At 34.5% G+C, this 15,066-nt stretch overlaps 1 protein-coding gene across 1 annotated transcript in view; it reads right to left on the reverse strand.

The window, feature by feature from the left end:
- Nucleotides 1-15,066, reverse strand: part of HADHA (hydroxyacyl-CoA dehydrogenase trifunctional multienzyme complex subunit alpha) — a 65,290-nt gene that overhangs the window by 49,285 nt on the left and 939 nt on the right. The window lies entirely within an intron of this gene.

Raw genomic sequence — 15,066 nt, forward strand, 5'->3', positions numbered from 1 at the left:
AATAAAGCAGCTATGACTACTTCTGTAAATATTTGTTGCTATATCTTTAGGAATATTCCCAGACCTAGGGTTGTTGAATTAAGGGTAATGGTCATTTTTGTGATTCCTAATAAATTGTGTCAGACTAATTTCCAAAAGCATATTCCAACTATAATTCTATCAACAAGGTTTTCATGCTTATTTCCCTGAAGCCAAGAAATTTAACTTTTTAAAACAAAATTTCTTTTTTTCCCCTTTTATATCACCAGAATTTCTCTCAGTATCTCTTCCTCTTCTCTTTCCAGGAAACCATCCCATTTTATAAACAATATTTTTAAGAATTAGAAAAAACACTCCCCCAAATCATCCAAATCAATTAATATATTGAAAAAGTACGAAAATATATACAATTTACCATGCCTGTGGACATCATACCTCTGCAAAGGAATATGGTGAGGTATTTTCCCATATCATTTTGTAATCATGCTTGTTCTTTATAATTTTATAAATTCCCTTTTGATGGATTTGTGGTTGTTTGATATTTCCACTTACTTTATCGTAGTCAGTGTGTATGTTGTTTTTTGGCTCTGCTTACATCATTATACCTTAGATTGTACAAAATTTTTCCATGCCTCACTGTATTCATTTTTTCTTATACTATAATGATATTTTTTTAAATGCACATCAAATGTATTTATCCATTCCTCAACTGATAGGAACTTACTTTGTTTCAAATTCTTTTCTACCATAAAAGTGGTGCTATAAATATTCTGGTGTATATGAAGACTTTCTAATCAATGACCTCATTGGGGTAGAAAGCCTAATAGTTTAATCATTAGGCCACAGGATATGGGCATTTTAGTCACTTTAATTATAGAATTCCAAATTGTCTTCCAAAATGATTATATTGATTTACTGCTCCACTAAAAATGCATCAATGTGCCTGTTTCCCCCAAACCTCTTCAACATTATTTCAAACTTTTGCCATTTTTACCAATTTACAGGGTGTGAAGTAAAACCTTTATCTCTTATTAGTGATTCTGAACATTATTTTAATGTTCAAATACAGTTAAGTTTGTAGTTCTTTTGAAAACTATTCATATCCTTTGACCACATATCTATTTGGGAAGGCCTTCTGGTTATATATGTGTATATGTACACACACACACACATATACATATATGCATTTATATATCTGCTAGCAGTCTAAATATCTTGGATTCCATTCCCAATCTGAGAATAATAATGTAAAGATTTTTTTACCTATTGGACTATTTCCTGTATTATGTTGGCTGCATTAATTTTGATGTGTAGTTTTTCAGTTTCATGCAACCAAAGTTATCTACTTTATGTTTTATAATTTCCTTTATCATTTATTTAAGATTATATCTCCTTCCCATAGATTGTAGAAGGTAAATTATGTGTTCCTTTTAAGTTTTTTCTAATGGTTTTATCTTTAATATTTAAGTCATACATCCATTTAGAATTTATCACAGAATGTGCTGGTCCTATACCTTAATTTATGCCAAACTGATTTCTAGTTTTGTCATCTATCAAATAGGGAGTTATTTTTGTAGATATTTTTAATTTTCCTGAATGGTTATAATTCTATTGAGTTCTGTAAAATATCTCTTTGATAGTTAAACCTGTAAGATAATTTTTGTAGTCTTGTCATTTTTATTATATGGGCATGGCACAGCCAAGAGGCCTGAATATTCCTGAGATTTTTGTGGTTTTTTATTTTTTAAGGGGCATTTTGTAATTTAATCTATACAAATATTTGATATGCTTTGGTAGATTTGTCCCTGAACATGTTATGCATTTTGTAATTATTTAGAATGGATTTCCCTTCCTATCATTGCCTCTTAGTTTGTTATTATATAGAAATACTATTGGTTTTTATGGTTTTATTTTGTGACCTGCAACTTTGCTGAAATTACTAATTGCCTCAATTAGTACTTTTTGCTGAGTTCCTAGGATTTTCTAAACTATCATTTCATTAGCCAATAGGGATAGTTTGATCTCTTTGCTTACTTTACTTCTCTAATTTCTTTCTCTTCTCATTATTATTGCTAGAATTTGCAGAACTCTATCAAGTAAAAGCAGGGAGAATAGTATTCTTGCTTTATTTCTGTATTTGTTGGGAAAGCTTTTCTAGTATAACCCCATTACATATATTTGCTTTTGGTTTCAGATACTTTTTAAAGATATTAAAAAATTCCTCTATGCTTATACTTTGTAGGGTTATGGTGGGGTATAAAATGACTGTTGTACTCTGTCTAAAGTTTTTTTTCTGCATCTATTGAAATGATCATGTGTTTCGAGATACTTTTGTCTTCATTCATTGGTTTCCTAATGTTGAACCCTGTTTTCAGGGTTTGCAATGTTTGCAACCTTGGTATAAAACCAACTTGATCATAATGAATTATTTCTTGTATAAAATGTTGTAGTTTGACATTTTCATTGATATTTATTAATAATAAAGGTTTGTAGTTCTAGTACTTTTCTTTATCCTTCCCTGGCTTAGGTATTAGGAGTATATTAGTCTCACAAAAGTACTTCATAAAAATAATTGTTATCAATTTTTAGACTAATTTGTGTAATATTGGTGTGAACTATTCTATTAAAATTTGATAGAATTCAATAAATTTATCACAACTAAGACTGGATTATTCAAAAACTCCTTTTGGTTTTCTGTTATTAAAATATTTTGTTATACTTTATATTTTTGAAGGTATTTCTTTTATATTCTTGGTTTTATTAGCCTATAACTATGTACAGTAGGGTTTGATAAATTATTTTTTCTGGTTTTGTTGTGATTTCTTTTTTTGTTTGCTATTTTATTTTCTTATAAAACCCTTACCTTCTGTATTAGTATTGGTTCTAAGGTAGAAGAGTAGTAAGGGCTAGGCAATGGAGGTTAAGTAACCTGTCTGGGTCACACAGCTAGAAAGAATCTGAGGTCACATTTGAGCTCAGGACCTCCTATCTCTAGGCCATTACTTTTATTTAAGTTCCACTTCCACAACCCTTTTCTCTTTGTGAATTCTTAGGAATCTACCAAATGGTGTGTCTGTTGTTATTTTGTTGTTTTCAACCCTCTATAAATCTCTCTTTCTAGTTTTTTTAAAAACATTTTTTTGCTGCAATAATTTATTTATGCTTCCTTTAGTTGTATTTGATAACCTGTTTTGCATTTCCATTGTTTGGGGTATTTACAAAGCAAATTATCTGTTCACATTTGTTTTTATTTTAATAGGACTTCTACTACTCTTTTATTGAACATGCATCTTTTCCCCTGGATGATTCTTAGGGTTAGGCTTTCAGAATGTCACTTTGTGTTTCAACCGGAGCCCCTTCATTTTTTAGAAACATTATTCCAGGGGGCAGCTGGGTGGCTCAATGGATTGAGAGCCAGGCCTAGAGATGGGAGGTCTTGGGTTCAAATGTGCCCTCAGACACTTCCCAGTGTGACCCTGGGCAAGTCACTTGACCCCCATTGCCTAGCCCTTACCACTCTTCTGTCTTGAAGCCAATACACAGTATTGACTCCAAGATGGAAGGTAAGGGTTTATAAAAACAAACAAACAAACAAACATTCCAGTTCCTTTTGTAGTTTTTTTTTTGGGGGGGGGATGTAGAATTGTCATATTATTTGAAATTCCTTTCCTTTATACTTGAAAGTCTTTCTCCAAGTCATTTGCAGATTTTGTTGTCATTGAAATTATTTAATTTAATGAGTGTATATCTTGGAGTTTGCAGCATAATTTTTTTTCTAGAGACATTCTGTGGATTTGTTTAATTGACTTTGTTTTTTCTGTTCAAAAGTCCCAGAATGTCTCCTTCAGTTATTTTGTGCAGTATTTTTGTGCAGTTCAGTATTTAGGTTATTTGACTTTTGTTCTTCTGGGAGACTATGAAAGTTGTCACTCTGAAACTATTTGAGATCAGGATGTTTTACTTGTATAGAGATATGTGCTTTGAATATATTGCTTTTAACTTTTCTTCTTCTAGATTGTCCTTTATTGATTATTGATGGGGTTAATTAAGGGCACTGTGCCTCTGTTATCTGAAAAATTCATGTTAAATTTTTTCTTTTTCTTTTATGGGGTGTTTTTGGTATAAGAAATTGTGTATATTTATGATATTAAAAATAAATTATGTTGATATGCCATACTATACATATGTTTTCTGCATTTCTGAGTTTCTAAACTTTTTCTGTTTATTTGCTAGCCTTTGCATGACATCTGTGGCTTCTAAAACTACCCCCAAAATTACCATTTCATTTCTTATGCCATCCTGCAGTATATCAAAACTGTGATGGGGAAAGTTACCATGTAGAAGCAATCTCTGTATCTGGTATTTTCAATTAGTTGTTCACTCTTTTGTTTCTTGGAAAGATTCACCACTATTGATTTGCATTTTTCTAGTCTGCTGATGAATTCTGCTATGTAGGCCATAAATTCTCATTTCTCTCTTGAACTATTTATTTCTTGATTCATGGTGCTCACACTTATTTATTCCTTCCTTATTCTCTATATTGGTCATGGAATTTGAGTTTCTAAAGTATTTATTTTGGTTCCCTGCTTTCTATGGAACAGTGTTCTCTACTTCTTATTTATTTTCCTTTATCTTATTCAAAGATGTTTGTACTACTCATTATATGACCAGGAGGCTAAATTTCCTTCTGCTGTTAATATCTTCCCTGATGATCTATCTGTTTGTGTTCAAGGTTTTAAACTGAGTTTTTTTTCTCTGAGATCTTTGGCAATTCTTCCTATTGGATACTTTTTAATCTCTTTTCCTTTTAAAAACAAAAACAAAAATCCTTAACTTCTGCCTTAGAATCAGTGCTATGTATTAGTTCCAAGGCAGAAGAGTGGTCAAGGATAGGCAATGGGGGTTAAGTGACTTGTCCAGGATCAAATCTGGCCTCAGTCACTAACTATGTGATACTGGACAAGTCACTTAACCCCCATTGCCAGAAAATTTGGCAAGAAGGATCACTTTTTTTTTTCATAGAAACCAGAGGAAGAGGAGTTAGTTGATGTTAGGAGATGTCAGAGGGTATTTGAGATGAGAGGAAAAGATGAGGGAGCTCTTGGTTGTGAATGAATCTAATTTGGATATAGGTGAGGATCAAGCAAGTTTCTCATGTTTAAAGGTGTGTGAAGGGAATGGTATAGCAAATTTGAGAGATTTTGATAAGTTCCTGAGGTAAAGGGGATAGAGGACTGATTACAGTTCTAATCTAAAAGATTACCTTGCTATAGTGAATGCCCAGTTGAAATTACATCACATGAATTTATAGTAGGCCCAGTCAGTTTGGTTTTGTGATATTACCAGCTCCATTCAACAATATGTGAATGAGTAAAAGTAGATTGTAAGGGTAATCCTAGGTTGAGATTTGGCAAGACACAATCCAAAAAAGAATAAGGAAGCAAGGAATTTGAGAATAGAACTGAACTGGTTCATTAAGGTGTTGAAATTGAGAAGAGTGTAGCCAGAGCAGGGAAACATGGAGGGGTAGAAGGATTAGTCACAGTAAGAATGAGAAATAGGGTTAGGATTAGTAAGACATAGGGAAAGATGGAATGCAAAGGAATTGTACCTGAATAAAGAATTTTGGAATTCTTGAATACATGGGTGATGATCAAGAGTATGTCTATAGGTATGGTAGAATAGAGTAAATCATGGGAATTACAGAGGAACTCAGGAGGCAGGGGATATGAGAAATAGAGTACTAGGCCTAGAGAAGGGAAAACCGAAGTTCAAATACAATTTTGGGCACTTACTAGGCTGTATGATCCTGGGCAAGTCACTTTGCCTCTGTTTGCCTCATTTTCCTCAATGGGAAAATGAGGACAATAATACTACCTACCTCCCAGAGTTATTGTGAAGATCAAATGAGGGAATATTTGTAAAGCACTAAGCACAGTGCCTGGCCCATATTAAGTGCTATATAAATGTTCATTCTTTTCCCCCTTTCCTCCAATTTATATTTAACTTTTTTCTTTTACTGAGCATTTTTCTTTCTTTCTTTTTTTTGATCACAGAGTTTTTTAAAATTGGACCTTTAATATGCATTTCTCTAATTATTAGTGATAAGTATAAGTGATTATTAGTCTAGAACATTTTTTCATATAAGTATTGATAGCTTCAGTTTTTTTCTCTGAAAATTGTTAGTTACATGTCCTTGACCATTTATCAATTGGGGAATGGCACTTATTCTTTCTTATAAATTTGACTCAGTTGGAGCCAAATATACTTTGGAAATGAGACCTTTATTAGAGAAACTTGTAACAAAGATCCCTCAATACCAACCCACTCAATTTTAATTTTAGTTGCATGATTTTGTGTGAAACCTTTTAGATTTTATGTAATCAAAATTACCACCTGTGAACCTCTCTCTTGTTTGCTTATGAACTCACCCTCTATCCACAGATATGACAAGTAATTTCTTCTATGTACCACTAATATGCTGATATCACCCTTTATATCCAAGTCATATAATCATTTTGAGCATATGTTGGTATAAAACTGAGATGCTGGTCTGTAACTTGTTTTTGTCAGATTTCTTTCCAGTTTTCCCAACAGTTTTTCTCAATTAGCAACTTCTTGCCCAAGCAGTTGGGATTTATCAAACACTAGGTGCTATCCACATCTGGAGAAAGAACTGTGGAAGCTGAAATCCAGAAGAAAACATATGATCAAGGGGGCAGATGGGTAGCTCAGTGGACCGAGAGCCAGACTTAGGGATGCTCTGGGTTCTAGAAGGGAGGTCCTGGGTTCAAATATGGCCACAGACACTTCCTAGCTGTGTGACCCTGGGCAAGTCACTTGACCCCCATTGTCTAGCCCTTACCACTCTTCTGTCTTGGAACCAATACACAGTATTGATTCCAAGATGGAAGGTAAGGGTTAAAAAAACCCCATGATTTATCACTTGTTTATATGGGTATATGATTTAGGGTTTTGGCTTTAAAAGATTACTCTATTACAAAAATGAATAATACAGAAATAGGATGAGTGATAATATATGTATAAACCAGTGAAATTGCTTGCCAACTCTGGGAGGGGGGAAGGAAAAGGAAAAGGGAAGGGAGACAACAATGATCATATAACTGTGGAAAAAAATTTAAAAAATGATGTGGCTAGAAAGGGACAGATTTTAAATCTGTAGACGTGGAGGTGGGTACAAGATTTGGCAAACAATGAAATATACAGGATGATAGAGAATGAAGAATCAAGGAAGACTTGGAGGTTTTGAATGTGGGTGATTGGAATGATAGTGGTATTCACATCAGTAACAGAGAAGTTTGAAAGAAGGGTAGTTTGAGGGGTTGTTGGATATATAACCTAGGAGTCATCTTCATAAAGATAATTAAACCTATGGGAGCTGATGAGGTCACCAAGTTAAGGGGCTTGACAATGATGATAATTTGACAAAGGAGACAGAGAAGGAATAGCAAAATGAGAATCAATACAGAGCAGTGTCACAAAAATCCAGAAAAGATGGAGTATCCAGGTGTTCAACAATGTCAAATATTGTGGAGAGGTCAAGAAAGTTAAGGATTGAGAAAAGGCTCTTGGATCTGATCATTTGGAAAACTATTTTAGCTGAATGGTGGATGAGCTGGGAAAGCTAGATATGCAAAATCTTATGAAGTGAGAGGAGAGAAAGTGGCTCAAGAAAGAAATATAACTTGAGGAGTTAGGATAGTGAAATTTTTTGCAATACAGAAATAAAAGAACCAGCAGATAGAGAAAAGATCAAAGAGGGAAGGATTATGGTGGCAATCTACTAGAAAGGATGGGATCATGGGAAAAATGAAGACGAGTTAGCCTGAAAAGAACCACTTATTCATCAAAGGTAGGAGCAAAGAGAAGATAGGGAATGACTCTGATGAGGTGACATGTAGAGAGAGAAAGGGAGGAACTTTTAGCAAGTGGCTTCCATTTTCTCATTAAAGCCAGCTTAGTTGCATGATCTTTTTCCAGCCCTGTTCAGAGGCATGTGAAAAGATCTGGATGTAGAGTTGGAACATTCCAAGGTTGGCCTATGGTAAAGTGTGAGCCTATGTACAGAATACCTTTTGATCTAGCAATACCAATATTAGGTCTGTTTCCCAAGGAGATTAGGGGAAAAGGAGAAGAACCTAAGTGTTATAAAATATTTATAGCAGTTCTCTTAGCAAAGAACTGGAAATTAGGAGGATGCCCACCAACTGAGGAATGGCTTAACAAGTTGTGGCTTATGATCATTATGGAGTACTACTGCACTATAAGAAATAAGAATCAAGAGAATATTATATACAGCAACGTTGTCTGCAGAATAGCCATGAATGTCTGCTTTCAAAGAAGAAACTGATAAACAGAAACACGCATGAGTTTGTTTATACACACACACACACACATATATATGTGTATATATATATATATATATAGTCAAATGATGTTTTCTCTAGTGCAGGGAGTTGAGAGTGGGAGGGAGATACCAGGGAACTTTAATGTAACAAAAACAACAAAAAAGAAATGCTTTCATTCTAGTCACATTAGTCCTTTGATCAAACAATGTACAGTAGTCCTGTCTACCAAGTAGGTTTAAAATCCTTTGTTTGGCATTAAAGAACCTTTATAATTTGATGCTTATCCTTCAAGCAGCATCTTTTTTTCTGTGCCATTATTCAATAGTCAACCAAATTTTCTACTTATCTTCCTATTTTGCTCATTCAGTAACTACTTGATTTTTAGAGTCCAAGTCAAATTTAACTAATTTTTCCACAAAGCTTCTTTTATTCATGGAAGGCCTTCACGTAGCACTGTTTTCCAATTCCCAGATACACTTACCATGTAGCAATATTTTTGCTCTTCTTTCCTTAGTTCTCTTCCCAAGTGTGTAAGCCTTTCCTTTTCAATTATCTTTATATCTATGTTCTTTCTCCCAATTACAGGTAGATTCCTGATTCTTCTCCCTTCTGTCTCAGGGATTGTTTTTGCCTTTTTTGCTTTCTCTATCATTTAGCATACTGCCTGGCACATATTGAGTGCTTTATAAGTGCCTGTTGATTGGAAACCTGCTTTTCAAAAGTTCAATTATCTATACATAAATCACTTTCAGATCTATACAGCCAGCCAGTCACTTGAGTTCCACTCTTGAATGAATTACCAAAAGCCTATAAGATATTTCAAGTTAGAGGCACCTCAACTCAATATATCAAAAACAGACATCCTATTTTCTCCTAAACCTACCTCTCTTCTGAACATCTCTTCCTATCAAGGCCAATATCATTTATCTAGTCACCTATGTGAGAGACTCTAGTGTTAATATCAAATCCTCTTTCCTTTATTCCATATAGCCTAACAGTTGTCAAATCTTGCTAATACTACTTCCATATTATCTCTTGCATTAAATCCCTTTGCCTCTTCTTATAAGCCTATAAATAACCTCAGAGTAGGCCCTCACCATCAGGCTATTGAAATGGTCTTATAATTCTCCAATCTATCTTCCAAATAACTACCATCATGATATTCTTAAAAGTATAGATTTGGTTAGGCTACTCTCCTGCTCAACAAACTTCAATTTGTTACCTAGTTCCTCAGGGTTAAAACACAAACTCCCTTTGTTTGACATTAAAAGTCCCTCACAACTTGGCTTCAACCTACCTTTTCAAACTTTTTATAAATTACTTCCTTTCACACACTCCACAATCTAGCCTAAATGTTCTATTGTTCTTAAAACATGACATTCCATCTCCTGCCTTTACACAATCCATCCCCCATGTCTGGCGTGCACTACCTTCTTTAATTCTGCTTCTTGGAATTCCTATCTTCCTTCAAAGTTCAGTTTAAGCACTGTATCCTATATGAGGCCTTTCCTCATCCCTCAGTTGCTAGTACCTCTCCTCTAAAATGTCCTCGTATTTATTTTATTTCATACATACTTATGCCTACATTTCTTTTTCTGAATGACTATAAACTCACTAAAAGCAGAGTGTGTTCATTTTTGTTTTTGTACTCCTAATATCCAGCATAGTACTCAGAACATGGCAGATATTTAATAGCATTTATTAAATCAATTAACTAAGTATTTTTGTTGATTGATTCCTAAAAGCAACTTCCAGATATTGCCTTCAAGACCCAATCAAGGCTAGCTTCTTCCATGAAACCAAGCAGGATTCATATTCAACCTATATTGATTTCTCCCTTCTCTAATCAACCAAAATTGAGGTGGCTACATATATGGCTTGATTCCTACATTCTCTTAAATGGTTTAATTCAACAATTCAAATCACTAAAGAACAATGAATTTGGAGTGGGAAGAACTTGGTTTGAATCCCAGTTGGGCCCTATACTAGCTTTTTAACTTTGAGCAAGTCACCTTCCCAAATTAGTATAATGAGTGTTATACTAGATGGTTTCTAAGCTCCCTTCCAGATCATATGATGCTATAATTTAATTATGTTTGTGTTTTACCTTCATGAAAGAAGGTCTATGTCTTATCTAAACTGTCTTCCCCAGTGCTTAACCATAGGTCTCACAAATGTAGAGTGGAAAGACTGACAAACTTTAGAGGATGCCCTGCATTCAAATCTAATCTCTAAACTTACCAGTTATATAACATGGATAAGTCAAAACTTCTCTAAATGTCAGCTTTTTCATCTGTAAAACGAGTATAACATTTGTAGTGCCCATCTCATGGAGATGTATGGATCAAATGAGAATGTACTTAAAGTATTCTGGAAATCTTAAGGCATTATGTCATTTATTAAATGTTTGTGGAATGAATTATTGAGGTTGTAACATTACTATAACATTAATCAACAAAAGATTAAAACTTGCAAAGAAGAATAGGATGGGGTAGTTCTGGGTAGGCAGTGGTTGATTCAGGGTCAAGGTCATACCTCCATAGTTTCAGAAATAATCTCAACAGTTTCATTACCATACAGGAATGTACAGCCCTGGTATTTCCCCCAAGCATTTAATCTCAAGGAATTTGGCTGCTGGGTTGCAGGGAGAGTAGCTGAGGGGGAGTGGCATGAGGTGGTTGAAGCGGGACAGGAAAACAGGATGACTAGAGAAGTTCCCCTATAGACATCAACAGGACACCCTGAGAAGACCCCAAGAATGCTGAACTCTCAGGGTATAGGTCAGGATAATCAGGCAGCTATGGATATGTGAACACAATAGGACTAGACTGTTAACAAGTTAATCTATGAAATTTGGACTCTGTCAGTATTATCAATGATATTGTAAGGAGACAGGACATCTTGGCTCCTATCTGATCTGCAGGAATGGGAGGAAGAAAAACATCTATAAAAGGGGGAATGGGATAACGCTAACATCTCTGAGTTTCAGATGATATGAAAAAGGAGAGGTGTCCTTATTAAATACAAAGTCTTAAATTTCCAGTAAAGAATGGGTGGAGTGAATTTTAGTTATAATATTTGTTTCAAGCTTGTTCCTCCTCATAGTTGCCAACTGGAGTTAGGTGGTCCAATAAAACAATTAAATAAATCCAGACATTCACTATCAGTAAAGCAGTAAAGAAATAAAATTCAGCTTACTCTCTTCTACTTCTAAAAGCCATAAGAGAAAAAGAATTGAAGGTATAAATATTTCAGGAACATGAATAAACTAGTATTTCAGTGGTTGATTTAAAGAAAGGCTTTTATGTCATGCCTTGGCTAAATTCAGATCAACTATTTGGTGATCACAAAACTATTTCATAAAAGCTTTAATTAAAAAAAAAGTACTTACATTGCCAATTCAAATAAATGCTATTATAGCACTACCTATGAGTGATTCTGGGTAAGCCATTTAACCTTACAGTTCCTCAGTTTCCTCAACTGTAAAATGAGGATCAAATGCTCTTGACCTCATAGGATGCAGCTAACACATTTCAGTAATATTAAAGTCTGAGCTATATTATGCAGAGCACAAAAAGACATAAAGGCACTCGGTCACAAAGGTCCATGGTTCAAGGAGCCTGCATTCTACTGAGGAATTGTCCCAAATCATAGCACTTTGCAAACTTTGAAGTACTATATAAATGTGAGTTATTATTATGATGCCTGGTCAAAGGTCTTAGAATATAGTAAAATTTTAAGTGGACTTTGAAAGGCATTCTGCTAAGCCCCACAATGGCTAAGGACAAGCAAAATAGAACTTTTACATTTACCACCACTGACCAGGAAATATCTTTTGCTTCCCATAAATATCTGTTTTTCTTTCTAATTAAAACTGGTTCTCTCACTAGTAATTTGACTGCTTTAAATTATAAAATGTTGAAAAAAGTCTTCCAAACAACGACAATCTGAAATGGTAGGGTGGGGAATAGTAGGTGAGATAGTTTTGAGATAAGATTCCCAAACTTGTTACCTAGTATTTAACCAAAGTCAACTACTGAAACTAGAATAAACTTTCAGGTTCTTTTTAACAAAGATTCTTACATCTCCCAATTAGCTTATATCATTTCACAGCTAGAGGCTTCAATAAACTTTGGCCTACATTCCAGTTTGCCTGCTACTGAGAGTTCAACCTTTGTCCTACTTTCTAAACATGCCAGTATACCAAAACAAATAGCTCCAAGCTTTAGGAAAATATTATACATATGTCTTCCATCAACTATGGTTCCAAAAAAAAGAACAGATTATGCTGAAATTGCAAACAGTTTTAAAAACGAAAGCTTTAATCATTTTCTAAACATCTCAAATTTGGCAGGGAGGGAGAAATGGTATTAGTTTAAAAAGAAAGAGGGCTAGTAAAAATATCCATTCTGCTTGGAAAATATCTTCAATTTATACAAACAATGTCATCTCATTTAGCACTTACAGAATTAGAAAGCTATATTAGAGTGGGGTAAATTTTTTTCTCAGTACATAGAGTTGATAAAGGTTTAAGAATTTAATGTTATGAAGTTAATTTTGGCTAAACTGAATAAAACCAGGCAGCCATTCCATAGAAAATTTGCACAAAGGTGCACAAAGTCAGCCCATAAAAGTAAGAGGTCAATTTCTTATCTCTAAATAGGTTGATAAGTATTTGGGTTGGGTTCAGGGAAGCTGAAGGAAGAGATTACATTCAATACACAAAGGCAAAATAAAAATATCCAGGCATAACCTTCAACTAGTCAAAATCTGTGACTATATGCAGAACTTTAAAATATTTTAGGACTATACTGAATTAATGATTTCATTGGTATAGAAACTCCATAGGAAAATATCAATGAATACTTGTTTTCTTGTAATTCTTGTACATGTTTTAATGTAATTACAATCCCAATGTTTTGGGACTTGAACTATGATTTCATTTTTGTGGGGAACTCTAGATGTGGCAAAATGTGGAAACTCTTAGAGCCACCTGGGAGCACTGAAAGGTTATGTGACTTGCTTAGAGTAACAGAGCCAGTAAGTGTCAGGAACAGGACTTGAACTCAGGTCTTCCAATCTCTAGGGTTAGCCTTCTCTTCATTTTTAATAGTAGTTAACATTTATATATATATATATATATATATATATATATATATATATATATAAAACATTTATAAAGTTTGCAAAGCATTTTACATATATTATCTCATTTGATAATCACAAAAAAGCTATGAAGTAGGTTCCCACATTATCTCCATTTTACAGATGAAGACACTGAAGTTGGCAGAGGTTAATTAAGCAACTTGCAGAGTCAAGGAGTTAGCAAATGTCTGGGGCAGGTTTCAAACTGGAATTGATTTCTTGCCTCAAAGACAAGCACTCGTATCTAAAATACTACCTAAATGCCTCTATGCTAGGATTTTTAGCCTTGGTATATAAATGGAAACAGCTTTTAATGATAAAGAATGTGGAATCATAGAACATTAGAGCTGGAAAAGATCCCAGAGAGCAACTCTAAAATGGAGGATGAGAAGAGATGGTTAATCAAAATTCAAAAACTTAAACGATTGGCTCAAGATCACCTACTCTGGCAGCAAGGTGGCATAGGGAATAGAGGGTCAGGTTTAGAATCAGGAGGACCTGGGTTCAAATATAGCCTTGGACACCTCCTAGCTTGTGTGATCCTGGGGAAATTGTCACTTAACCCAATTACCTAGCCCTTGCTTGCCCTTCTGCCTTTGTTACTATGACAGAAAGTAAGGGTTAAAAAAAAAAATCACCTACTCTATAGTAAAATAGTCTGGAAGATCATCTGATTCCAATCCTCTAACTCTGTAGTCAGAAGATTTTGAGTTCCAACTGAATTTTTACTTATAGTCTTACTTTGGGATGTATCATTAGCATGACATAAATATTCAAAGACAAACTGAATAAAACATGACAATCAGTCATATGAAGTTAATGGGAAAGAAAATTCTCTAAGTACAAACTTAAAAATCACCTTACCTATATTACTGCAAAGTCACTGAGGAGAGTGACAGTTTTGTTGCTGATGTAGTTGTTTGGGGTAAGAAATGCTATTTTCTCTACTCCATCCAAAGCTCCCACCAGGATGCAGTTCAAAAATAGTTTTAATTAAAGTGCCTCAGGGCAGTCAGAGGCAAGGCTAGAGCCCAGGTCTTCCAGACTTTGGTCCCTGGCACATAGTAGCTTAATAAAGCATGCTGAACTGAAATAAAAGTAATCCAAAATTGGCCCTTTACCCATTACACTACCACACACAGTCTCTTAACTGATTTAAGACAGGAAAAGGGACTGGACCTTTGACTTTTATTAATAAAGGAAATTGCCTCTTCCAATGCCAGCCAAACCCTTTCTGCAATTTACAGTCTTAGCTGCCTAGGTGTACTAGAGATTAAGTAATTTACCCAGTGTCACCCAGCTAGTATGTTTCAGAAGCAAGACAAGCTTAAGCTCTCTATCCACTGTGCCAGGAAGTCTCTCACCTGCTGCAAAGAGTTTGGTACCTGAAAACAGGGTGAGAATTCTAATCACCTAACGTTATCCACCCTACAAAATTTGTTTCTTACATAAGGCATTTCAACCTAATTTGATAAGATAGGAAGTTCTTGATGAAAGTACTTTGAACAATATTAACAGCTAACTTGTATACAGCTTTTTTTTAAGTTTGCAAAGCACTTTAAGTACATTATTA

The sequence above is a fragment of the Monodelphis domestica genome, chromosome 1 (genome assembly GCF_027887165.1).
Source record: "Monodelphis domestica isolate mMonDom1 chromosome 1, mMonDom1.pri, whole genome shotgun sequence".
Taxonomy (NCBI): Eukaryota; Metazoa; Chordata; class Mammalia; order Didelphimorphia; family Didelphidae; genus Monodelphis; species Monodelphis domestica.